A 26,619-nucleotide genomic window follows, 5' to 3' on the forward strand; every position below is an offset into this window, starting at 1 on the left:
TTTTTTTTTTTTTTTTTTTCGATGAATGTTAGACTCCGTTGCGCTGCACATTTAAAAGCAACACTTGCGATCCTTTGGCTTATTCTGGGGCTCACTTTAAGCTTTGTTGAAGTGTGTCCAGCCTTTCAGCTATGGCTTTTTCACTATTAAGTGGCTGTCTTTCGTGGTCTCTTCCCAAGCCCTGGTGTATTCTGAGGTCTCTTTTAGTCTGGGTAGTAGGAAGGCGAGCTCCTCTCAGACCCATGAGTTGTTCTGACTGTGACTTACAGGCAGATTTTACCCATCTTGGGGAGAAGATTCTCCTCCAAGTGGACAGCTCACACCTTAGCTGGGGACCTGACAGGATCCTCTGCAGCCCCTTCGTAGCCCTTGCTCTCTGGGATCCCTCTGCAGCCCTGCGCAGCCCTTGCCCATTTACTCTTCACCTGGACTCTGCCTCCCAGCTGTGTTAGAAATTTGGACCGGAAACCGCCTTCAGGCAGTGAACTCAAGCATTCACAGGCTCATCTTCCCAGATACCTTCTGTCGGGACAAGTTACATAGTACCTGTTTGGAAATACACATTTGTTGTTGCTTTGTTTTTCTTTTCCTTATTGCTTAGGAAAAGAATCTAATCTCTCTTGCTCCATCTTGGCCAGAAGTAAAAACTGAATTACTCAATTAGGAGATGGAAGTATTTTTACTCGTGATTTAAGGTTACTGTGGTTGGTTTGTAGAGAATGAATTATATCGGAGTAAGATTGCAAAATTAGCTGGGTGTGGTGTCATGCCTGCAACCCCAACAGTTCAAGGTCACTCTTGGCTACTTAGTGAGTTTGAGACTAGTTTGAGCTCAAACAGAAAACAGAAGATGGCCGGTGGGGGTGGGAGGGAAGTGGTATCATTAGCACAATCTAACCCCAAAGATCTCAGGCAGTCGAGGCTTAGAGCAGGTCTCACTGTATCCCACAGCGGTGGTGCTGTTATGTTGGCTGAGGCTCTCTGGGGAGGAGCTCAGAGCCCTGTGGTTCATTCCACACAGCAATCGAGGAGCCCGCCTGACTCCGTTTTCAAGGCAGGAGCCATTATGCTGTATTTTTAAAAATACATTTCTATTTGCTATGAGAGTTAAGTTGCTCTCTGGTCCCTGGAATCTGACCTTCCCCAACCCATAGACCTTGATTTGTTTTTGAGCATACCCTTACCATCCCTGACCCCTCATTAATCATGTTTTTTTTATTTCCTTATTGCCCCATTGTCTCCCTTCTGTAAAAGTACTTGTGATTTTACTCCTAAAGGGACACAAGAGATGGATTTGGAACTGCTCTCTTTAACCCGACTTAGGGGGCAGTTGATGGCCAGCTCTTGGGTGTACCCCAATAAAAATAATCAAGTTTGCTTCAAATTTGGCTCTAATTGTGGTAGTTGTCTTGTTCTCGAAGTTGGGATTAACACAAGCACAAACTTCCTAGATATGGGGGCGTATCCTGCTTGTTCCAGTGATCTAAGGCGTTTGTGATGAAAATGAGAGTCACCCACCACATGTGCCGGTTGTTTTTGTCACCATGACACAAACCTAGATACATTTGGGAAGAAAGCATCTTGATGGGGAAAATGTCTCCATAGGATTGGCTTGTGGACAAGTCTGCAGGGCAGTTTCTTGATTGATGGTTGATACGGGAGGGCCCAGTTCACTGCAGACAATTCCATCCTTGGGCTGGTGGTTCTGGGTTCTATAAGAAAGCAGGTTGAACAAGCCATGAGGAATAAGCCAGTAAGTAACACCCTCAGTGGCCCCTGCTTCGGTTCCTGCCTCCAGGTTCCTACCCTCACTTCTTTCAGTGATCAATCGTGACCCGAAAGCTGCAAAATGAAACCAGCTCTTAATTCCCCAAGTTGTTTTTGGTCGTAGTGTTTTATCACAGCAACAGTGACCTGGGATCCCACTTCTGGAAAGACTGCACTGGGGTTGGAAGCTGTTTCTTAGACGATCTTAGAGCAGGAGGCCCCAGAGGTCACAGTGATAGAACCCTCTTGGTACTGATGCTGTCACTGCCGAGGACTAGGGAAGAGCCTGGGGTGGAGCCTGCCATGTCTGGACAGCTCTCAAGAGCCTGGGGTGGAGCCTGCCATGTCTGGACAGCTCTCATGGATCTGCTCAATGCCATGCAGCTTATTCTGCATTATTCTGCAGCCACTCTTCCGTTCTGAGTTTGTGACTTGTGTTTCAGTGTTTTTGTGACATGGTTTCACTCTATAGCCCAGGCTAGACTGGAACACATTCTATAGCTCAGCCCTTGAAATCATGGTAAAAGCTATTCTCCAAGGGGACTCCATTGGAAGATGGCTGAGCCTTTACATGGTAGGGATGAGTCTTTACCTTTAAAAGAGATGGAGGGATTCTGGTCCCTTCCTCTGTCACCACTTCTTGACCACAAAGGGAGTGGTTTGGGTTTTGTTTGTTTATTTTTTGAGACAGGTCTCTCTCTACACCCCTGGCTACCCTAAAACTCACTATGTTCACCAGACTGTCCTGGAACTCCAAGAGACAGGATCAAAGGTATGTCACACCACACCCAGATGGTTTTAGTTTGTTTGTTTTCTGTCACCTCTGCCCTCATCTTGATATGCAGTCACAGGTCTGAAGCAATGGTCCAATTGACCACAGAAAGGTTAAGCCATCTTCCAGTGGAGTCACTCTGGGGAACAGCTTTTGATATATGGACCTTTGGGAGGGACATCCCACATCTCAACTATATCACCATCTTTTTGATATCTCTGTCTATTCTCTTTGTCTACAGATAATCACCGTTGTGACAATACTGGATAAAATTGGCTAGAGGGAAGATGGGTTAACTTTGGTTTATGGTTAGAAGGTATGGTCAGTCATGGTGGGGACAAAATGGCAACAGGCACCCGAGGCAGCTTGTCACATGATAGTCTGGAAGCAGAGAAAGACGAAGCTTGGCTGGCTTCCCTTTCCTTTTTCAGTCTGAGGCCTTGATGCTGCCTGTCCTCAGGTAAACCTCTCTGGTGACATCCTCACAAACACACCCAGAGATGTGTCTCTTAGGTGACTCTAAATCCAAGCTGACAATAAGCCATCTCTGAGACCACGTTGTATTACAGGTTCGCTCTTCTCCAGTGTGACTCCATCAGGGCTAACTGTACCTTCAATGATCCTGTTTCCAAATAAGTTCACATTGTGAGGTATTCAGAGTTAGGAATTCCACATGTTTTTTTGTGGGAGACATAATTGAACCTGTAACAATCACTCTTTTTTTTTTTTTTTTTTTTTTTTCTGGAGACAGTGTAGCCTTGGCTGTCCTGGAACTCACTCTGTAGACCAGACTGGCCTTGAACTCACAGAGATCTGCCTGCCTCTGCTTCCTGAGTGTTGGGATTATCACTCTTATGGGAAGGGGATATGCCTCATATTCTCTTTAATCTGTGGAGACTCGGGCCATTCAAGTTTTCTCCCTTGTGAAAAAATAATTAAGGACTGTGATGGGGGAAGTCCTTCTGTGTATGTGTTTGTCTTATTGGTTGATGAATAAAGCACTGTTGGCCAATGAGGAAGCAGGATAGGTGGGACTAGGAGTTGAGGAGGATTCTGGGAAATGTAGTAAGGAGGAGTCACGATGTGAGCCCAGGAAGAGAGGACACATGCCGCCAGCCTCCTCGATCAGATAAGTCTTTATAAACTATACAGATTAATGGTTATGGTTGATAATTAAGACTGGGTTAGCAGATAGGATATCCTAGTCATTGGCCAGCAACATTGTAATTAATATAAGACTCTGTGTGTTATTTCAGGCTCCCACATGGTGGCGGGGCTCAGGTGGATGGCGTAACTACTTATCGTTACAGGACTGTGAAGTAAAATTAAGAAAGATGTGAAAGAGAATTAAGGACTGTGATTTATAAGCAAATATTTTATCTAGGGCTGAGACACATCTTTCATTGTGGTAGGGCATCATTGTGAATTGCTATGTCTCCCCCATAGTTCTTTCTAGTTACCCTAGGATCATCCCCTACTTATCCCCTGTTTTGGAATATGTGTGTGTGTGTGTGTGTGGGGTTGTGCCCAAATTCTGAACCCCCAAATCACCAAGAGACCCGTTCCAATGCAAAAGCAAAGTCATTATTATTATTATTATTATTATTTCCAAGACAGGGTTTCTCTGTGTAACTTTGACACTCTCTCTGGAGACCAGGCTGTCCTCAAACTCACAGAGATCCTCCTCCCTCTGCCTCCCGAGTGCTGGGATTATAAAGGTGTGCGCCACTAATGCCTGGCTTGCAAATTCTTATTATTTAGCGAGTTAACTGTATTAACTCTGTTGCTCCGTCTGTCTGACCCAGTAGGTAGAGTGAGAAGGACCCAGAGGGACTGAGGGGCAGGTATTTTATTGGGGCAGAGCAAGGGGAATGTCTAGGGTCCACAACAGTCTCAGGATTGGTGCATTTCTGGGCTTGGGCCACCTGTCCTGTGTTGGTCAACTGGTTGCTATGCTCTGCACATCACTGTTACCATAAAGCACATCCAGAGGCTGCCAGCTAACTTCTGATTGGTTCCTTGCCACATGGAGGGTATCTGGCTTCCTCATGACTAGGAGGTCGGGCAAGGTCAGGCAAGCATATGTTGCTGAGTCAGGGACCTTTGTCTTGCTGGGTCTTTTCTGTAGCGTGTTATGGTTGCTAAAGCTGGGGGCTGGTTGAGGGGCTGGTCCCTTCAGGGGGAGTCTTGCTGTATATCAAGCTGGCCTGAACATACTATTTACTCCAGTCTGGCCTCAAACTTGTCATTCTCTTGCCTCAAGCTTCCAAAATGCTGGGATTCTAGACAATGCATATTGCCCCACTCAGCTCCCTTTCCCATTCATTCATTCCTTTTGTTTTATTTATTTATTTATTTATTTATTCATTCATTCTTGAGACAGAGTTTCTCTTTGTAGTTCTGACTGTCCTAGAACTCACTCAGACCAGGCTGGTCTCAAACTCAGAGATCTCCCTGCCTCTGCCTCCCAAGTCCTGGGATTTAAGGTGTGCCTACCACCACCCAGCTCATTTTACTGTTCTTAAGACATGGATTGTCTGTCATTGGGAAGGTTGCTACAGAAAAATAGAGGGAAGGGGGGGAGGTAGAGAAAGAGAATTTTACCTTTTGTGTTTCAAAATCCTAAGTCCAGGAAGAGGAGAGGAAGACTCAGAATAGCCACTGATCACTTCCGGCTAGCTTTCCTTCCCTCTTTTCCAACTGAGACTTATCTAAGTCTCCAGAAGACTGAGAGAACAAGGGAAGCATCTGAGATGGAGCAGGATGTACCCTCCCCCAGAGCCAACTCACAGGACTGTAGACACAAACAAGGATCCAGGGAGAGAGGAAGCGTGTGCTTTGCTTCCGGTGACATCATGAGACTCATAGGCATTTCCTGTCCAAGGGCATGGAAACTCAGTTGAGTGATTATGGAGCCTCTGAGAAGGCACAGAAGTGCCCAGGGCAACATCTGGAGGGGCTCTGGGGCTGAGGACCAGGTGAACAGTACATCTCATAGATGCAGATGTAGAAAGATGACAACTGAGGGCCAGAGCTCCTTCCCATTTTTGTCAGATAAGTACTGCATTATCCAATTGTGCAACTGGAGCTCCTTCTGTAGGGAAAAGGGTCCAGCCAAAGAAACACACTTTAGCCCTGCAACCAAAACCAAAGAAATGCACCCTGGCCCTGAAACCAGTGCCAAAGAAACACACTTTGTCCCTGGAATCAGAGCCAGTGAAAGAAATACACTCTGGTCTTAAAACTAGAGCCAAAAGGTTAAAAAGGACCAGTGAAAGAAACACATTTTGGCCCTGAAACCAGAGCCAAATCTGACCCTAAACCTGTGCAGAAAACTAACCAATCCCTGAGCAGGACATCTAGCCACTCTGAGCTCAGGGATTGAAATCTGACCATTGCCTACCCTGGAAAAACTCTGCCCCCCTAAGAATCCCTATATAAACCCTGTGCCTCTTCAGCTTATGGTTGTTCAGGCTGCCCTGCTGTCCTCTGCCATCCTGGTAGAGGGCAGCCACTCTCCTGAATTCTTCCCTCCCAATAAATCTCTTGAATGAGGCTTGAATGACCTTCTTTCATGAGAGCAGAGACGACCCTGGATGGAGCAGAGCAGGGCTGTAACACTTTTCCCTGGGGAAACCTTCCCTGGCAAAGCGAAGTTGTTACACTCCCCTCTCCTGGGGACTGAAGCCGAACTGTAATAATTTTGCCTGGGAAACCCTCTCCTGCTGGAGCAGAGCTGATACACTCGGGAAGCCTTTCCCTGAAGCAGGGCTGTAAGCTGCTGTGCTTACTGTGACCTGTGGTATTCTTTGGCTCCTGATTGCCAGAATTCCTTTCTATCCAAGCTGTAACACTCAGTATTCTGTCTTTTCGAAGCAACAGAATAGTGACTAAGTCAGATACACAATTGTGTCTGTCTGAGAACACATGGTTGTGTGTGTGTGTGTGTGTGTGTGTGTGTGTGTGTGTGTGTGTGTGTGTGTGTTTGCACACTAGGAATGAAATCTGAGGCCTAGTGCATGTTAGGCAAGTGCTTTGCTTTTGAACTGTACCTCAGCTCCTGTGTTTTGTTGGAGGATGTCTTAGAACTGATTATGGTGAATGTGCCCATTTCTGAGTCTCTCTCAATGGTAATAAGTAGATAGGAAAGTAAGAACCAGAGGAAAGACCACCTTCCATAGATGACCTAGCCATGGTGACCTGGTGGCACATGTTTGTAATCTTGGTATTTGGGAGGCTGAGGCAGGATTGCTGATAGGGCAAGACCAGCCAGGGCTACATAGTGAGATTGAGTTAAGAAACAAACAAACAGGGATGTGGCTCAGCTGGTACCATGTTTGCTTGTCATGCAGAAGGCCTTGGGTTCAAACCCCTCCAGCACCATGTAAACCAGGCCTGAGGCACACATCTGTAATCCCAACACCTGGGATATAGACCCGGGAGAATCAAGAACTCAAGTTAAAGAACTCAACCTGAAGAATTCCTCTTCAGGTACATACCAAGTTCTAGGTCAGTCTGGGGTATATGAGAACTTACTTCCAAACAGACAAAACTTCCCAACTGAGGGACTTCTGGGGAGAAGCCAGAGTTAGAATGAAGCTTTGAAATTAAGACGAGGTTTGAACAGTAACTAAAGACTCTAGGCAAATGCTTCTCATTGCTCTGTGCCTTGAGTTTCATTTTGATATTTCATTCTTACCTTTCCTCTTCTCCTCCTCTGGGTTTTTGTTTGTTTGCTTGTTTTTGTTGTTGTTTTTTTGAGACAGGTTTTTTTCTATGTAGCCCTGGCTGTCCTAGAACTCACTCTGTAGACCAGGCTGGCCCAGAACTCAGAGATCTGCCTGCCTCTGCCTCCTGAGAGCTAAGATTAAAGCCATGCACCACTGCCCCAGGATGTTATTATTATTATTAATTATTACTACTTTTTTCTCTGTTTAGGGGTGTTTTTCCTGCACACATGTCTGTGTCCCAATTGCATGCCCTCAGAGGTCAGAAGAGGGTGTCAGACCTCCTAGAACAGACTGTCATGAACTGCCACGTGGGCACTGGGAATTGAACTCTGGTTCTCTGGAATAGAAGCCAATGCTTCTGACAGCTGAGACATCCCCCCAGCCCCATTTGTTTTTAAAATGGGGTCTTGCTATGTAACCCTATGTAGCCTTAAGCTTCTTCCATTTCTGTCCCACAAATTCTGGGATTACATGTGCGCTACCACTACTGATTTAATGTATATTTCTATGTTAGTCAGAATAGATATTCTTATTTTTGATCCCTGTTGCCTCACATCCATAGATCCATGTAATCTTTTTGAGAGTGGGTTGGACCCTGTGGCTCACTTCTGATAAATAGAACGTGGCGGACATGACAGACAGCATCACTTTTTTTTAGTATACGTGAAGCCTAAGTGAACACCGTGCAGCATCTCTTACATTAAATTGTAATTGCAACCTCTGGCTTGGTTCATTCTCCTTTCTCCGAGTCCCTGTACTTGGAGATGAATGCTTTTGTACTGTGAGCAACTCCACGCAACATGCGCAGGCTGCGGCGAGGGATTGCAGGCTGCTGACAGCCAGGCGAGTGAGTTTAGGAGTAGTCTGTCTTCTCCAATCAAGTCATGAGAAAACTGTAGCTCCAGGCTATAGCTTGGCTGTGATCTCCCAAGAGGCCTTGAGCCAGACATCTAATGAAGTGGTTCCCAGATTCCTGATTGACAGAAATTACCAGATAATACATGTTTGACTTTTTTTTTAAGCTCAGAAGAATTTGTTATTGAGAAATGGAGAAGTCATAGCTGGTTCAGGCCCATCTCACTGTACCCAAACCCATCTTGTGGTTATTTTCCTAGGCCTAGAATGCATAATTAGAATATATACACTCAGCAACTGGCAACATTCCCACAGTGGTTCCCTGGTGCATGGAACAAGGGTTATTGTGATAAAAACCACAGTGGATGTTATAGACCAGCCTCTCTTACAAAAATGCATCCTGAAAGCAATATTGCATTCTTGGAGGAATTGCCTGACTGGTAGCCTTGAAAGACACAGAGGCCATGATGCCAAGAGCGACAGTGGACTGTCTTAAACTGATTCAGGCAGTAACTTCAATTGTAGGTGTTTACAGATGTGACTGTGACAAGATCATCACACATCTGGTATGTAGCTTGTGATCTGGTACACACACTTTTCTTTTTGCCTATTAATGAAGCTCTCAGAAGTTGGCTCTTGCCTAATGAGGCAGCAATCTGTCTTCAGTAGGCTATCTCAGGAGTAAATAAACTGTCCATCCCTGCACTAATGAAGTCCACAGGCCCCTGACTGCCTTTCCCTTCCATAGGACATTGCACTGGTCTGACAATGTGCTTAGTGGACATGGTAATCAGTAAGTTCTAGGCACGGTTTATTTGTGTGTGGAGAGTGGGAGATGAACTCCACTGAAGAGAAAGTCATTTAGGGGTCCAATTATCTGAGATATGAAGATATTTCTCTTCTCTGGTGACACTTATGTTGTTGGATCAAGGTCTTCCCACAGTGCCTCCTGGGGCTCTTGGGTTTTTGGTGGGGATATATTTCTCATTTGGATATGCTGCTTTGGCTCTGTTGCTTACTGGCTAGAAGGTGCCTATTTTGAGTAATTCTCAGAATGAGCTTCATCTCTAGAACAGGTAGAGCTGCTGTGCAAACTGTTCTGCTAATTGGGTCATGTGACTCATCACATACAATGGTCTTGCAATTCTAAGGATACTTTAGGAGCGTTTGGCAGCCTGCTTTGCTGAATCACAGCACGGATCCTTGGAAATTTTTAGTTAAGCGATGCTACCCTCTGAGAATAACAGTTCCCCTTCAGGGAACCACCAATGGCCTGCTACCAGGCCTGAGACTGAACACTTGGCCGGAAGCTGCCACATTACTGTGTGAAAGCGCTGCCCCGGGTGTATGGGCATTGTTGGACCTACCAAGTCTGAAAGTTGCCAGTGGCTTTATCAAATCGTGTGAAAGCTTTGAGATTAGATAGGGTTGGGTCCTGAAGACCAAGTTGCATGAGGACTCAGAAGCAGCTTGGGTGTGAACACCCCTCACTCATGCTACCCTTAGCGTCAGTCTACGACTTCAGCCTATGACTGAGGAAGAAAATGCTTGAGGCCTATTTACAGTCATCCTTCCTGATTTGTAGGTGTCACCTGAAAGAGGATAGCTACAGACCACCTTGGGGAAGGCAACAGGCCAGGCTAGGGAAGGGAAGCTTTCCATTGGACTAGACTTTGAACAGAGTGTGTGGTAATTCTTTTTTCCTGAAATGCTAGATGGCCAGATGTTTGGGCCCACATCAATTCATTGCCTATAGTTAATGGTTTGATTAGACATTCAGGGACTTGACAGGCACACAGTTGGAAAGTTGGTTTGTGAGGAAGCAGTATTTGCACAGACCTCAGATTGTGGTGGTATTTGTGTCTCATGTAAAAGACTAGCAAAGGGAGGTCCAGACAGTGCACAACATCGATAGATGAAATGAAGGATTCTGTGGAATTGCAGCCATCCTTTCCCAATGGGCTAATGAGCAGATAGCTGGGGATGGAGTCAAGGATGGAGGTTATATGGGCCTGGTGCCCATATTCCCAGCACTTGGGATGCTGAGGCAGGAGGTTAGAGAGTTTGAGACCATCCTGGGCTACATATATATTTCTCAAATATACCATATGTACATATATTTGGATTGACATTTCATTTTTTTGCATTTATATATTGTGTATGTGTGTCTATGTGTATAGGTCAAAAAACAACTTGCAGCAGTTGGCTTTCTACTTCTACCTTATGGGATCTGGGGATTGAGTTTATGCTGTCAGGCTTGGCAGCAAGGACCTTTACCTTCTGAGCCAATTTGCTGGCTTAGTTTGATAATTTTTAATAAATATGCTCCCTGATGCTCCCTTTTAATTTATAAACGATGACTCTATTTGAGGACTGGAGGTAGTTTAGCGATTGAGAGCACTTACTGTTCTGCCCAAAGACCAGAGTCTGGTTTCCAGCACCCATGCTGGATGGTTGACAAATGCCTGTAACTCCAGCTCCAGGGAATCTGATGCCCTCTTCTGGCCACACACAGACACACATACACACATGCACTTGTATAAGTAAACACACATGTGTATACCCAAATACAAATATAATCAATCTTTAAAGTTTGTTCCTTATAGCCGGACGGTGGTGGCACATGCCTTTAATCCCAGCACTCAGGAGGCAAAAGCAGGCAGATCTCTATGAGTTCGAGGCCAGCCTGCTCTACAAGAGCTAGTTCTAGGACAGCCTCCAAAAGCCACAGAGAAACCCTGTCTCGAAAACAAAACACAACAACAAAATTGTTCGTTGTGATTAATATATAATCAGTTATAATAGCTCTTTCCGTATTTCAGGGCAATGTAGATATAATCCCTGTTGAGTATAGAGTTAGGTATAATATTTTATTATTATATATTCCCTCTATACTTAATTTTGTTAGTTTGATCTAGTTTAGAGTAAAGGTGTGTTAACTTTTATGATAATAGCTCTGATGATCCATCCTCATAAAAATTACTGGCAATATTTTTGCTTTATGCATTTTTGAAAGTGTATTGTTAGGTGCATAAAAGTTCACAACTGGTATAGCTTCTTGGTAGGCTGAACTTTTACGACAATGAAACCATTTTATGCCTTTTAATTTTATCATATGCCATATTATGATAAATGGCCATTAACTCTGGCCATTTCTGTTAACGATTGAGCTAACATGTAAAATACTTGGTTTCGTGACCGACAATACAAGCAACAAAGAGTAGCCTCTGTAGTTATCTTTGTCATTGTCATCATGATTGCTCTGGGTGTCATAGCGTGCAGTTTTTCTGGTGTCTCTGAGAGACAAAGAAACAAAAGAAAAAAAAAAACTGAAGATCTTCAGGTCACCGAAGTGGGGCAGGGGGCGTAGCTCAGAGACCAAGGGCTCTCTTGGTATGCTCAGGTCCTGGGTTTGGCCCTCATACTGAAAGGACAAGCGACCTCTCCGACCTTGCACAATGTTGCTTAGATTCTTTTTTTTTTTCAAACAAGGTGATGGAAACTCCAGGAAAAAGAGGCCCCAGACTTGGACAAATTGACAGAGAGCCTGCCAAAAGAAGTCTCCTAGGCAGCCAAGATAATACAACAGAAACAGATTTCTTATTGGATTTTAGCCTTTGTGTTTTGGAGGCCCAGCTGAAATGAGGAAGGGAAGAAAAAGCAAAGCAAGGTCTGACCCAGGGGCAGTTGTCTCCTTGCAGTTGGGAGGTTGGCATGATCTTTTCAGAGGTCCCCTTGGGTTTTGACTCACATCCACAAGAGCCACGTACACAGCACTATCAGTGAGAATCTCAACTCTGTCAAACCCGGATCTGCTTAACATTCTGGTTTCCCTGTCTCACTCCCTGCATCTGCCAGTCCACCCCGAGTTTGGGCTTCTTTCTGTTTGTTTTGTTTTGTTGTGTTTTGTTGTGTGCATGTGTAGCAAGTCTTTCTCTGTCCTGCCAGTCAGCTTCCAAATAACCACATGGAGACTTATTAATTATGAAAGCTCGGCCAATAGCGATAGCTTAGGCTTGTTTCAAACTAGCTGTTATAACTTAAATTGACCCATTTCTATAGTTTACATGTTGCCACATGGTTCATGGCTTGTTACTTCATCTCCTACGTATCATGCTTCCTCCATGTCTCCTCAAGACGCCACCTTTCTTCTTCCTAGTGTTCTTTCTGTCTCTCAAATCCTGCCTTGATGTCACTGATAACAGCACACAGAGATGTCCTCTGACCTCCACACGTGCACTGCAGCTCTCATGCCCACATACATACATCTCGTGTACACTCACGTAATAACAATACATCTTTCTGTATATTAGTTCACTTCATCCTCTCAACAACTTCATGAGTATTGTTACCCTGCTGCTGTAAATGAAAAAGGTGAGTTATGAAAGGGTGAGTGTAAAACTTGCCTAACACCAAAAGAGAGCGCCAGGGTCTGAATACAGTGTGACATCCATTGAAGACCATGCAGGAAAGCTTGCTCAGTGTGTTTAGTGAATATATGAAAACAGTACAGACAGAGCAAGAGACAGGTGAACCTCTGTGAGTCTGAGGCTGGCCTGTTCTACATGGCAAGTTTTAGCCAGGGTTACGTGTGTGTGTGTGTGTGTGTGTGTGTGTGTGTGTGTGTGTGTGTGTGTGTGTGATATTTATTCTTTATAACCACAAGGTTCAGCCTCTCTGCTGTGGGAAGCTCAGCTACAGTGTGAACTTCCCTCCAGCTCGTCTCACTTATGCACAAGTCCCAGAGTCCGGCTGCCTCCATGGCTCAGCAAATCCCAAAGACTCGGATTCTGTTACTCTCGTTTCTGGTTTCTGCCAGTCTCCTTCTGGAGCTGGCTTGCATCCTAATCTTGTAGTGGTCAGGACTGCATGGTTCTTCACTGTTAGCCAGAGAAGAGGGGAAATGGTTCCCCTTGTTATCCCAGAAGAGTGAAGAAAGGCTTTCAGGCAACAGCATACTCCACACACTGCTTCTGACTCATGTTCTGTGGCCCAGGGGCAACCACTTGCCTATTCTCAAACTAGTTTCTAAGGTAGTAAAACTAGCCTTACATCTACCAAGCCATCCCTAAAACCTGGATGTATAGCCATCTTACCATCGATACATCACAGACAAGATAGAGGTGTGAGGTGGTGATGGAATGACAGGCAGTGATGCGTAGCACACTTCCACGGTACATCTGCACATTTTCCCATGTGTTCTCCTTGTCTCTGAGCATCCCTTCTTTGTGCTGTTGTTGATGCTAATAGCAGCTCCTTATGGAGTGAGCCTATGGAAAGATTTAAACACAATATAAATCTTAGCGGGCCCTACACTCCACACTGCCAGAGAAGCTAGGAAACAAGGAGGACCCTAAGAGAGACATACATAGTCCCCTGGAGAAGGGGAAAGGGTCAAGATCTCCTGAGCATATTGAGAGTACGGGAAGAGGGGGGAGGGAGCTACCAGAATGAGAAGGGAAGAGAAGGATGCAGAGGTCATGAGGGAGCAGAAAGGTTGAGTCAATGAAGAATAGAAGAAAGGGTATGTGATAGGTAGGGTTTTAGTTCGGGGGGGGGGGGAGGACGGGAGGGAGAAGGGAACTGGGATTGTCATGTAAAACAATCTTGTTTCTGATTCAAAGAAAAAATGACTTAAAAAAACTAAAAGAGAGAGAAAAAAGAAATAAATAAATCTGAGCTGGTATTACTGATGGCCGTGTTGCCGGTGTCATTGGAAATTGCTCTCCAGAGGACACTGTATTCTGACAGGGCCAGTAGAGCAGAGGTACAGGTTTGGTGCCTGCTAACCCAGCTGTCCCTCTCAGACACCTCAGACTTCCTGCTACACTGATCCTGCCCAAAGCAACCTCTTCATCCAGGCAGCCAGCACCCACAATTCCCAAGTCACTGTCCCCTGCCACCACCCCACTGTGGGATCCCTTTCCTATCGATGTTGTCTGAACTGAGCTCAGTCCTACTCCCCTCTCACGAGTTTATGATTCAGGGTAAATCACTTCATCTCCCTGAACTCCACTTCTGGCTTCCATGAAATGAGGAGTAAAGGATAATCTCTACGACATCTTTAAGTTTTAACTTCTTAAGACTCCGTGGATTTCAGTCAGCAAAGAGTTCCAGGCAGGTGAAGGGGGTCAAGGATCTTAAGTAATCAAGGGTTCAGTGAGCACGAACACTCTAAAGATAGGCATGCATGCATGCATGTTGTGGAATGCACTGGCAATCTTGGAATGTAGTGTCTGGTGATAGGAACCAAACTCTTCTATAGCCTTTTGGAATAGCCACAAGCTCTTAGCCACATTAGAGGGAAGAAGACTAGACCCCATGATAAGAGATTAACAACACTACCTAAGAGTAAAATGCAGATGTCATCAAGTTACATTTCTGCTTAAAATTGGAAGTAGCCAAACGTGGCCCCTTTAGATGCGGGTCCCCTCTGGACCTGCCAGTGTACCAAGGTACCTGGGCCTTTGAACTTCCAAGGCAACAACAACAACAACAAAAAGCTAAGGAGGCAGGAATATTCATAGCAATGGTACAGCCAGGTTAAATGAGAGTGGGAAGCTGTCCAAGGGATGGATGCTGGCTGAGCCTCAGACTGCATATGTAAAAGGTGGGGTCCATATTTGGGGGGCTTTGGCCAGTTATTGACTGTTTAAGCAGAGGAGTGGCTCAGTGATATCTGTATTTTATAAAATTGCTCAAGCTCAACAGTGGACAGTGGGTTTAGAAGAGACAGACAGAGCATTCTCCTGGGGGAGTGATGTCTGTGCCCATGCAGAGATGATGACAGCAATGGAGGTTGAGAGACCACTTGGGGGGAAACAGACAGGTTGACCACATAAGAACCAAGGACCACTGTCTAAAAATCAGATTTTTTTTTTTCTGGCGATGGTGGGTAGCAGATGAGTGGGGCTCAGTTCTCCATTCTGCTTTAGGTATGTGGAATATCAAGGACCTGTGATGTAGGTAAGCATGGGTGTTGGGAAGGCACAGAGCTCAAAGGACCTGCATTGCCATTGCCGGGAGAGTTGGGACATACATATGGCAGGCAAAGTTCCCGGATTTCAAAAGGAGGAGGAAGGGGAGGAAAAGGAAGAGGAGCCGCCTGTGGGTGTGGTGGCACACTCCTTTAATGCCAGCACCAGGCAGGTAAGACACAGGTAAATCTCTTTAAGTACAAAGCCAGTCTGGTATGTCAGGAATACATGGTGAGACCCTGTGTCGGAAAAAAAAGAAAAGAAAAGTCATGGGCCTGGAGACGACTCAGTGGTCAAGCAACTGGCTGCTCTTGCAGAGGACCTGGGTTCGGTTTCCAGCACCCATATGGGGGCTCACAACCATCTGTAACTCCAGTTTCAGTGTACTGACAACTTCTGGCCTCTGAGGACACCAGGCATACACAAGGTACACAGGCATAAATGAAGGAAAATAAATAATAAATAAATAAATCTTAAAAAGAAAACAAGTTCTGGATGATGAGAACCCTAGACAGCAAAGACAGCATGTCAAAGGGGAAAGGGATACCCAGAGAGCACCATATCTCCAGGTCAAAGGGATGTTGATTGCAGAGGAAGCTGCAAATAGAATTACTGTTTTAATTAGGGTAATTAAAATCTGCTTTCATAAGACTCAGGAGGATTAAGTGAGATAACACACATTTTTTTAATTTTTAAATATTTATTTATTTATTTATTTATTTATTTGGTATTTCATAGATGTTTGTCAATTTTGTATGGTCTCTTTGGCAGGTCCTAAGGTAAAGCCTGGGGTGGAGAAGAGTCAAGACGACCCCTCTGAAGTAATGTCCCACCACTTATTGCATCCAAGTCTCTTCCAAGGTCACTCCCCAGCATCTTATGCATTCAGGGCCAGCATGGTATAACTTGCAAAACCAGGGAACACTCTGGTGAGCTTTAAAAAAATAAGTGAGTCTTCCAGAGGGGCTGGAGCGATGGCTCAGAGCTTAAGATCCCTGACGGCTCTTCTAGAGGTCCTGAGTTCAATTCCCAGCAACCACATGGTGGCTCACAGCCATCTATGAGATCCGGTGCCCTCTTCTGGCTTATGGGCAGAATACTGTATACATAATAAATAAATAAATCTTTAAAAGAATTAAAAACTTAAAAAAACCCTTCCAGAGGGGTCCTGTGAAACCATTTCATTCCACAGCAAGGTGAGTACCTGATGGGCCACATGGTAATGCAAGGAACTGCTTAGGCGAGTTGTTTTATCAGGTCCTATGTTGGTTATTTTTATTTTTTTATTTTTGGGGTTCAAGACGGTTTCTCTGTGGCTTTGGAAGCTGTCCTGGAACTCACTTTGTAGACAAGGCTGGCCTCAAACTCACAGAGATCCGCCTGCCTCTGCCTCCCGATTGCTGGGATTAAAGGCATGTGCCACCACTGTCCAGCATATTTTTAGAGTTCAGGAAGGTGCTAGAAGGAGTAAAGGGAGAGCTTGACTCATGAATGGGAAACAGAAAAGGCTAGAGAGACTGTATTGCTTTTCTGCTGCTGTGGTAATACACCTTGACCAAGACAGCTTGTAGAAGGAAGGGTTTATTTGGGCTTATGGTTCCCTAGGGAGAAGAGCCCATGATGGCAGAGCATAGTAGGAGCTGGAAGCCAAGAACTCACATTCTGGATCACAAACAGGAGGCAGAGAGAGTGAACCTGAAGTGGCAAGGGTCTTTTTATACTCTCAGAGCCCTCCTCCAAGTCCACATGCCTCAAACCTCTCCAAACAGCACCACCAACTGGGGAACAAACATTCGAAGGTCTAAGACTGTGGTGGGATATCTCATTCAGCCACCATAGATAACCAAAACAAATTTCACAGAATTCACAGTTTCAGTTTTGCTTCAACTTTTCATGCAAAAAATCAACCAACCAAACAAAAACAAACAAACAACCCAAAAACTTTTCATGCAGAAGTCCATTACCATGTCTAGAGCTAGTCCCTAACTCAGTAGAAAATGCATCTGTCTCACAAGGTCCACAGGAATGTACCCTGCTCTGGTAGAAGTGGGCAGCCTGATGCTTAGAATAGAAATAAAACAACATCACACCCTGCCTTTAAAGGGTGCTGTGGCCCAGGTAGGCTACAGGGTCGCTATGTTGAACCAGCACAAGAATTTCTAGAACTGGTGTTCCTATGCAGTTGGAGTTTTTCTGTGCCCCAGAAGTTGCTCCCAAACAACCACAAGAAACTTAATATTAATTATAAATGTTCAGCCAATAGCTCAGGCTTATTACTAGCTAGCTCTTATCACTTGAATCAACCCATTTCTATTAATCTATGTGCTACCCCAAGGCTCATGGCTTTTCCTTCTCTTGCATGCCCTGCTTCCTCTCCATCTCTCTGATGACTTCCCTGACTCTGTCCTTCTTCTTCCCAGTGTCATTAGTCTGGTTCTCCTACCTAACCTTATCCTGTCCAGCTATTGGCCAGACAGCTTCTTTACTAAACCAATCACAGTGACATATATTCATACAGTGTAAAGGGATGTTCCACATCCCTGGGAGAGTGGTCTTAGGAGAATGACCTCTCCTTCACTTTCGTTGTAGACTTAAGAACGTGCTGGGTTTCTGTTCCTTGTCTCTGTCTGGCCAGTAGGTTCCAAGTTAGAGGCCCCAGAACAGAATAAATGGCTAAGTGACAATCCTGTCTCCCATCCCATATGAACAGTGGAGGAGGCTTTAGAAGCCTGGTTGCTCTGCCCAGTGATAGTGTCAGCCTGTGCAACAAGGCTGTGATTGGACACTGAGGGCCACACACAGAAACCCCTCTGAGGGCTAGTAGTCTCCATCTGTACCATCAGCTGTGACATTTTTTGGACTATCATCTGAATAATCAGGCATTTACTGTGTGGACACGTTCCCTTTTCCTGAGTCCCACCTAAGCCCCACAGTACACTAACCCCGCAGAGTTATATGCCATAGTGGAGTCTAGCCCCAAGTCAAGTGGCACATAGTCCATATGCTGTGACTGAAGGTGGAGGGCAGAAAGGTCTTGCCCTCAAAGAGATGCACGCAGTGGGGTTGGGAGATACCAGGCATAATGGGTGACCCCTCCTGCAAGGCAAGGGTCGTCATCCCTCAGGTCTCTCTCTCTCCACTGCTACCCATAGGACGCAGCACTGAGAAAGATGCTCCAGGGGGGTCTGCTCTCCCTGGATGCTGAGCCCATCTGATGCCATGGCTCCCCTCTTAATGTCTCAGCACAGCATACCTTCAAGGTTGCCTGTTATCTTCAGGAATACCCCTGACTTTTCCTTGTCAGGATCAAAGCCATCCTCTTTCCATGCCACTCTTGATGTGGACTCCACCCACCCCAAAACAAGCAGGCCCAACCCTGCTTGTGATCACGTTGTTTTGGCTGGAAGAGGAGCTTCCAACTTCTTCATCAGGTATACATACCTACATTTCTTTTTCCAGTCCTCTGGTGGACACAACCCTAGTTCTAGAACTTTCTGTATTAACAATCACCCTTACTCCATTTCAATAACATAGTAATTGATACCCATGCCCCAAGGGAGAAGGGAAAGGGAAAATAAATGAGAGACAGTGTGCATACAAGTGTACCATGGAGTGGTTCAGGGCTGAAGACAGCCGAATGGATTCAAAGAACGAAGGTGTACTAGTTCTGTCAGCTTGACAAAATGGAGAATCACCAGGAGGAGAGTCTTGATGAAGGTTTGATGGGAGATGTCATTCTGTAAATATGTTTATTTTATTTGTTGATGAATGAAACACTGTGGCCAATAGGGCAACAAGATAGGCAGGTCTCGGAGATGAGGAGGATTCTGATGTGTAGGTAGAGAGCAGTTGCCATGTAGGATGCTAGAGGAGTAGCAGGTTCCTGGACCTTTCTCTGGTAAGATAAGACCACATAGAAATACATAGATTAGTAGTTATGGATTAATAATCAAGATAGAGCTAACCAGTAAGAAGCCCTAGCATGGGCTAATAGTATTATAATTAATATAAATCTCTGAGTGTTCATTTGGGGCTGACAGTGGCTGTGGATCCAGGCTGGAGGGAAAGGGCTATCGTAACAAAGGTTGGCTTCTGGGAATGTCTGTGAGGCATTGTCATGACTGTTAACTGAGGTGTGAAGACTCACCCTGGACATGGACAGCACCATGTCACGAGCTAGGCTGTGAAGAGTGGAGGAAGCTAGCTATGCAGCAAGCAAGCAAGGCTGCGTTTGTCTCTCTTCGCTCTTGACCAAGGATGCACCGTGACCAGCTGCCCCAGCTGCTGCCTTGGTTTCCCTGAAATGATGGCCTGTAAAATTCGAATTGTAAATCAAACAAGTCCTTTCACCCCCAAGTTGCTTTTATCAGGCTGATTTGTCACAGTGACAGAAGTGAAACTAGAACAGAAACCAACGGGTACCATGCTGGTCTAGGCCGCCATGTTCTACAGAAGAGCTCTCCATCCATTCACACAGCATTTCTTTCTCACAATATGGCAGGAAGGCAAAACACAATAGAGGAAGGACAGCCAAAGTACTCAGGCTGAAGAACAAGGGGATGGCAAGCTTCACACTAAATTCCAAGCTCCTCTACCATCTTAGTTAGGGTTTCTTTTCTGTGAAGAGACACCATAGCCACAGCAACTCTTATAAAAGAAAAACATTTAATTGGGATGGCATACAATGTCAGAGGTTCAGTCCATCATCATGGTGCGATATAGGGGCGTGTGGACTGACATGGTGCTAGAGAGGTAGCTGAGAGTTCTACATCTTGCACAGGCAACAGGAAGTGGTCCTAGATACCGGATGGTCTCTTGAACATATAGGAGACCTCAAAGCTCACCCCCACACAGACACACTCCCTCTAACAAGACTAGACCTACTCCAATAAGGCCACACCTCCTAATAGTGCCATTCCCTTTGGTGGCCATTTTCTTTCAAACACCTACAAAATAATCCCATGCCTTGGTTGGAGGAACTGTGGCCCCATGGGCACTTGAAACACCAGGTCAAACTGAAATTCATTAACTTCTCTCCACATTTCCCTGTCTGTTTGTGTGATGCAGCCATCCAGGCCAAACATCCAGTATTAAAGCAAAAAATGAAGGCCAGGAGTCCAAAGATGGATTGTGCAAGAAGACATCCTGTTGCCAAGTGGGGTGTCTTAACTAACTAGAGTCTAGGCTCTGAGAAATGAAGTTCCAGCAGATGACAGGTCATCCTGTCATGTACTCACCATCTCTGAAAGCAGCTTGTTGGCGGGTGTGCTGGTCTTCTCATGTGGGGCTGGCCAGAGAGAGGGTGAGTCATGTGTATGAAGTACTCCCTTTTGGGGTATTGGCACAGGCCTGCCCTGCTTGAGCACGACCTAAGCATGCAGTTGGGATATGATCCTGGAAAGCCATTCTATTGCTGTCTGTGCTGGTTAGGTTTTTGTCAGCTTGATACAAGCTAGAGTCGGTCATCTGGTGTTTCGGGTGACCCTGCTCAGACACCCCTTGGGGGAGGGGGTGAGATGATGCAGCACCAATGACTCAGGCACTGGGAGTGAGTATCCCAGCTGCAGACTCATTTATTAAGGAAGTTAGGCCTGCCTTTATACCCACTCCCAAGGTCCCATTGGCTCAGGTGCTGACTCTGCCCCATGTCCTTTTCCCATTGGTGTCTCCAGGTCAGGTGTCTCTCCAGCAGCTTCTCTGGGCCTTGAAGCAGGCTTGGCAGCTTGACTCAGGGAAGGAAGTGTCATCTGTGCATGTGTGTGCAGGCTGGCCTAGGCTCCCGGGACAGGGCGACTGTGGCTTGGGTAGGCTGGCTTCAGTTTCTCTTACAATCTGGGAAGAAGGAACCTCAACTGAGAAAATGCCTCCATCAGGTTGTCCTGGAGGCAAGCCTGTTGGGCGTTGTTTTTCTTTTTTCTTCTTCTTTCTTTCTTTCTTTCTTTCTTTCTTTTTTTTTTTTTTTGATTAACAATTGTTGTGGGAGGGTATCGACACTGATGGGCAGGGGGTCATGGGTTCTATAAAAAAGCCAGGAAGCTATTAGGATCAAGCCAACAAGCAAGCTGTGTCCTTCTGTGTCTCTACGTCAGTTCCTAGCTCTGGACTCCCTCCCCCCCCCCTTGAGTTCTTGCTTTGGCTTGCCTCAGTGGCAGACTGCAGTCAGTGTAAGCCAGCTAAACACCCTTGGTCACGGTGTTTATCACAGCAATACCTTTACTTCCACGCCTAAGGTCTTTGGACATTAAACACGTTCACATCCAGGTGCATCTGGTACCCAAGGTGCATCTCTGCCAGCACAGTGCTGGCTTCCAGCTCTCAGTTGCTCATCAGCGTGACTTCGCCTATGAGACTGTGAGAACTAGTTGACATTTCTGTATCATATATGCGCAGAATAAGTATAATTTTGATCTGTCATAGGTATTTAAAAAATAAACAAGACTAAATGAGGCCCCATAGGTGTTTCTTCACACATGACCTCATTATCTTCACACCATTTGTGTATGTGGATAAACACAGTGTGCAGTTAATGTTGCCATCATTCCACTACTGGGGATCTTGGTTACAATCCCAGAGGGTAATGGTGGAAATCTTGTGCCATCAGGTAAATAATTTGTTTTCTCTTAAGCCCATTTCAGCTTGTTTTCTTTATCAAATAATTGGATATTCAGCTTTTCCATGCTCAAGTTCATGTGTATTTATTTTCCAGGGGAAATTTGGAGAACATATTTGCAAATGGAAAAACAATTTCCCTGCCTTATCTTCTCATTGGAAACGGTTCTGACAAGCATGATATCTCTTGCTTTGTGGACTATTTTGCCCAACATTTACCTTGAGCAATTTCTTGGCAGTTATTTTGTTCATGCAAAGAAATGCATCTCTTCACATTTAAGAGGTACAAATTGTTTCTCCCACTTTCAAAAGAGATGTGGTGTTTCTTGATTTAGAAAGACACTCCCCAGCTGCCAAGCTCTGTCAGAGCCTGCCTTGGCTAACGAGGAATGTTTCTGGTTTATTTTTTATTTCTCCAAAGAAAAAAAATAATGAAGCCCTTAAATTATTTAAGTGTGTTTCAGTTAGTTTAGAGGCTGATAGAGGCAGGTGTGTGAACACGTGAGAAGGGAGTTTGGGTTGAGGGCTTGGCCTCAACTACCAGGTGCTGTGGGTGGTATCTGCGAGCATGGGTACACCCCCAGGCCTGCTTCCTTGTCTGTAGGGTGAGGAGGCTGGATTCCATGGTCTTGGAGCCTGTTCTGGTCCTACAATTCTACCCTACAATTCATGATTGTCTTTTGTTGTCACCTAGTTTGGTGCATGAATGCCCTCTCCAAGCCTGGTAGACCATGTTTTATTGTCCTGAAGTGGCCATGGACAAAGACAATGCATGCCTGGAAAAATGCTTGATGTTTGTTAGGGAACAGGGGTGGGGTACAAATGATGGGGGCAAGAAGTGAAGTGAAGCTGGAGGTAGGAGCTTCCTCTCCTCTTGGAATCTGATTGGTTGCTCATGAAAAGGTCTCTACTGCCTTGTCACAGGTTCTATGACTATCTTAGGTGGAGAGGATTTGGGAGTATAAAACTATTTCCCTGAGGATCTTTAACACAGCTATCTGAAGCCCCAAAGGTAAGATATAAGTGGGGGTGGGGAATAGGAAGGAGGGGTGGAACAAGGTATCTTTATCCTTCTTGTCCTAAATGACCATGGTCAAATTGCCAGTGAGCCTCACATTCAGTGGTGATTCTTATAGTATACAAGATCAGTCAGCACCGTCATCACCTCCTCATCCTCATCTTTGTCATTGTCCTCCTCCTCCTTGTCATCATCATCTCTCATTACAGTACTAGGGACCTCAAGCACAAGTTGTTATCACTCCACTGTGAAGAAATGGGCAACAGTGCTAAGCAAAGGATGGACTTTCTTTAAGTGACCTGGGAAACCATGTGCAGGCTCCTTGGATACTTGGAGGTAGGAAATCCCAGATCAGGAGAATGCATTTGTTGTCCTTGGAATGGGGACGTGATCTTTTACTGATCCGATTATGGAAACATATTTTTGTGCTCCAAGGGGGTGAAGTAGCTATTTCACTAAGAGCATATTTCTTAGTTTCTCCTACATTATAACACGTAATGCTTGCTAACTGAAGGAATCAATGAAATCAGTGCTAACTAATGAATCAATGAAACTAATGTCAGAAACAAACTAGAAAGAAAGGAGCTCTGTTGGCCCACTAGTTGCTTGTCTTATTATCTAAGGTTGAACAATGAGCAGTGTTTCCAAAATGTGGCTAAAGGTTAGATCACTTCTTGACGAGGATGCTTTGATTTTATTCTTTCGTCTTTTTTCTAGATTCCAACCAATCTGAGCCTGCCTCTTCTTTAAGTTTCCACACTTCATGTTTTCTCCTTTTCATAATCTTGCTGTTCCAGATTTTAAAACGATGATCAAGGGGAAAGTGTTGCCATTGACTAATCGGTTTCTATTTGAATCAGAGAGACTGCCTTTGTGTGCCACCCCTAGTACCCAACCCAAGACATGTAGAATCTCAGTATAATAAAGTATCCAAGTCATTCCAAATTCCTAGGACTATATGGGCTCCTAGCAAATGGGGTACCAGGAGCATACATTTTGCTAATTAAAAAATTACCAAATTTAGTGTCTTGAAATAGTAGCCATTTTCTATTTGATTGTTCTGGGGTCAGGCATTCCTCTGCTCCCAGTCAAATGATTCTCCCCTTTAACCTGGTGTCGGCCTGGACTGTTCATGGCACTCAGCTGCAGCTGGTCTGGTTTGGAGGGTCCACGATGGATTGTCTCACATTCCTGGCTCTTTGATTGGAATGCCTGGATGGCTGACTTGGCTGGTTTTCCTGTTCTTCTCCATGTAGTTTCATGGAATGTCCATGTGATCTTTCTGGCAGAACAGCCACTTAGGGTTTAGTCCCAGAACCAGCATAGCTTCCCTTCTATTATACTCTGCTAGGTGGCTCTGAATCAAGGGGAGGGAACTGGAGCTCATTTCCCTACTGGAGGAGTGTCAAAGAATTTGCAGCCCTTCCACCCACAAGAGAGGGCCATTAGGCATCCACAACTCGGATGCCCTCTGCCAGAAAGCAGGGGCTGAGGGGTAACCCCTTTATATTCCCAAAGGTATCTGGCATGGAAGCATCTGGACTTACTGATTCAGAATCCCAACTATCCTGATAGGATGGGGCAGTGGTCCTGTGGTAATAGATATTACACAAATATCTGCAGAACCTTCCAGTTCTCATGGCTGAAGTTAATCATTTTTAGTGCAATCGCCAGTATTAGCGTGTTGGATGATTTTCATTTTGATCCCAAACAATGTTTCTCTTTTAATGGCAGAGGCAGAGAGATCGCTGTATTCTTGTGAGACATTCTTCAGAGGGTCCTTGGCTCTTTCATTCTATACTTTTAAAAAAACTATGGAACTGACATAAGAACTCCCACTACAGCCTGGCTGGCATTCTGGATGCTGTCTCTAACGCCCCTGGTAACTGTGCAGGCTCCATCTGCTAGCCTGACTTTGTAGACGATGGGAGCATGAGCTCACAAAGGTTTCCGAACCAGTTCAAGGTTACAGAAAAATTGGCATGTTTGTAGTTTTGAACCAATGCCTGTTTGGCTCTGAAACCTCTTTCCACTACGACGTGTGATTGCTGGAAAACCAGAAAGCCTTCAGAAACACCCCTAGAGTACAGTTTGAGGAATAGCAGAGTCAGTGAGTCTGCAATGAGCAGCCAGGAAGAAGATCCACAGCTTAGCATTGGACTCCCGGTGGCCCAGTCAAGTCTTCGTAAAATCAACCATCACATCTTGCTGTGCCCGAAGTATCTTCTCAACAGCCTCCAGGGACCCATTTCTCCAGGTATGACATCCCTTGCAGTTGTATCGGCTCCAGTTGGCTGCAAAGCCAACCGAATGGAGCCCATTTTATTTTAACGTTCCCTGGAGGACCGGGGACAGAAGCGTTCTCTGGAAATCACGCCAACACAAAGTAATTGGGCTGTCACTATCAAGAGTGGGGCTTTCATGTCCCCATCTAAGCTCCTTGAGAATTTAGGGTTGGTCTTAAAGTCTCCATGCTGGAGAAGTGGCCCACCCTGTCAGGGAGAAACTGTCCCCAATGTGGAGCCCAATAATAGAGCTCTCTCTGGGGAAAACCGAAGCCAAGGACTTTAGCAAATTGAAGGGAAAGTCAGTGCTCACGAGGGGCCAGGGAGTGCTTGCGCACACCCTACCGTGCACAATAACCTGGTACCTGCTTGCGCACACCCTACCGTGCACAATAACCTGGTACCATCTTCTTAAGCCGAAGGTGTAAGGAGGGAATCCCTCACAAGCATCCAGCCAGGTCAGAGGCACAGGGTTCCCCATTCTTCCCACCCAGCAAGGATCAGGCACAGCCCTCGCCCCACCCCCCAATCCATACAAGCACTTTTTTCACCTCACTCTTAGCCTCTCTCTCCATGAAGTCTTTTCGATTCCATGAAGCCCAGTTCGCCGCATGCCCATAGCTTCCATCTGCGCATGTGCACTGGGCACAGGGAGCAGGGCCAAGGAAAGCCGTCTATGATTTCCCAGGAGCCACCATGTTGGAAGAATTTAGTCTCGTGATCAGGATCACATTCACTTTGTGTTTATCTACTGTCTATCTCGCCATGGTAAATACGCCAAACACATATTTCACCACTTTTGTTTGTCAAAGACGATGCAGTTACCCAGGGGGACCTATTCCTCTGCCGGCCATTTTATGGTGTTTTCGGTGCCAAAATTGCTTCTCAACTCTTTCTCTTCATACTGACTCGAGGACAGCTTTTTAATATACTGCACTATTATTTGATATTATATCCAAAACAGCTGTTTCTAATTTTCTAATACACAAGAATGAATGGATGATTTTCAAAGACATTCTTACTAAAATTGACTCAGATTTTTTTTAAAAAAAATGCAATTTGTGGAAGAAATTGACAGGGCTGCCATGGACTACTTAGTCTTAGATCACTCAACAAGTTACTAAATTTAAACCTTTGAGGAAAAAATGTTCTTTTGGTGACTTAACTTCTCCAGAGCATAAGGGGAAAATCCCCCCATTTAGTGCATGAAGCCAGCACTCCCTTGGTGCCCAAACTTCACAGAGATCATGCACATCACACACAACAAGAAAGCATCATCCACCCCCCACATATACACAACATGTCACACACACCACACATTCCACACTCTACATAAATATAAATATCTCTGCACACATACATGATTCACACAAAAACCATACTTTTGTGGGGTTCTTTGAGCGCTAAAATGAGAATTTTTGTCTGTGTGTGTGTGTGTGTGTGTGTGTGTGTGTTTGTGTTTATTGTATCTCGAAAAGGTATAACCACCTTTTTATGCAAAGGAATTCAAATCTTACAACGTCCACCACCCAGAAAAACTTCTGTTTACACAAAGACCCTTCTGAATTCCTAGAACTTGATGGCCTAGATCAGTGATCAAGACCCC

At 45.2% G+C, this 26,619-nt stretch overlaps 2 long non-coding RNA genes across 8 annotated transcripts in view; one reads left to right on the forward strand and one right to left on the reverse strand.

Moving 5' to 3' along the window:
* Positions 1–20,682, reverse strand: LOC103162078. Its single transcript, XR_003485830.2, has 5 exons — positions 20,339–20,682; positions 19,249–19,412; positions 18,708–18,996; positions 13,221–13,394; positions 1–1,712 (listed from the first exon to the last, which is right to left on the reverse strand). It is a non-coding gene; the product is annotated as an uncharacterized LOC103162078 (long non-coding RNA).
* The window catches only part of LOC103162079, a 26,913-nt gene continuing 7,629 nt past the window's right edge, over positions 7,336–26,619 (forward strand). The window contains exons 1-8 of one of the 7 annotated variants that reach the window (XR_004770228.1): positions 7,336–11,794; positions 15,060–15,090; positions 15,873–20,403; positions 20,774–20,905; positions 21,808–21,993; positions 22,635–22,722; positions 22,938–23,064; positions 24,463–24,985. This is a non-coding gene — a long non-coding RNA (uncharacterized LOC103162079). Of the gene's footprint in view, positions 11,795–13,714; positions 20,404–20,773; positions 20,906–21,807; positions 21,994–22,634; positions 22,723–22,937; positions 23,065–24,462; positions 24,986–26,619 lie in introns of those variants that run through there. The other 6 variants (XR_004770224.1, XR_004770227.1, XR_004770225.1 and 3 more) reach the window with 6 other exon arrangements.

The sequence above is a fragment of the Cricetulus griseus genome, chromosome 5 (assembly GCF_003668045.3).
Source record: "Cricetulus griseus strain 17A/GY chromosome 5, alternate assembly CriGri-PICRH-1.0, whole genome shotgun sequence".
Classification (NCBI taxonomy): domain Eukaryota; kingdom Metazoa; phylum Chordata; class Mammalia; order Rodentia; family Cricetidae; genus Cricetulus; species Cricetulus griseus.